General features: G+C 34.7%; 1 protein-coding gene across 1 annotated transcript in view; it reads left to right on the forward strand.

Moving 5' to 3' along the window:
* The window catches only part of ZSWIM6 (zinc finger SWIM-type containing 6), a 221,542-nt gene that overhangs the window by 172,500 nt on the left and 48,348 nt on the right, over nucleotides 1-694 (forward strand). The window lies entirely within an intron of this gene.

Consider the following 694-nt stretch of genomic DNA (forward strand, 5'->3'; position numbering starts at 1 on the left):
CCTCTTGATTTCTTCAGTGATCACTTCGTTATTAAGTAGTGTATTGTTTAACCTCCATGTGTTTGTATTTTTTACAGATCTTTTCCTGTAATTGATATCTAGTCTCATAGCGTTGTGGTCGGAAAAGATAGTTGATACGATTTCAATTTTCTTAAATTTACGAAGGCTTGATTTGTGACCCAAGATATGATCTATCCTGGAGAATGTTCCATGAGCACTTGAGAAAAATGTGTATTCTGTTGTTTTTAGATGGTATGTCCTATAAATATTAAATAGTTTTTATTTTAAAGTCTATTTTGTCTGATATGAGAATTGCTACTCCAGCTTTATTTTGATTTCCATATGCAGGGAATATCTTTTTCAATCCCCTCACTTTCAGTCTGTATGTGTCCCTCAGTCTGAAGTGGGTATCTTGTAGACAGCATATATATGGGTCTTGTTTTTGTATCCATTCAGCCAGTCTGCGTCTTTTGGTGGGAGCATTTGATCCATTTACATTTAAGGTAATTATCGATACGTATGTTCCTATTACCATTTACTTAATTGTTTTGTGTTTCTTATTGTAGGTCTTTTCCTTCTCTTGTGTTTCTTGCCTAGAGAAGTTCCTTTAGCATTTGTTGTAAAGCTGGTTTGGTGGTGCTGAACTCTCAGCTTTTGCTTGTCTGTAAAGGTTTCAATTTCTCCATCAAATCTG

The sequence above is a fragment of the Physeter macrocephalus genome, chromosome 8 (genome assembly GCF_002837175.3).
Source record: "Physeter macrocephalus isolate SW-GA chromosome 8, ASM283717v5, whole genome shotgun sequence".
NCBI classification, from domain to species: domain Eukaryota; kingdom Metazoa; phylum Chordata; class Mammalia; order Artiodactyla; family Physeteridae; genus Physeter; species Physeter macrocephalus.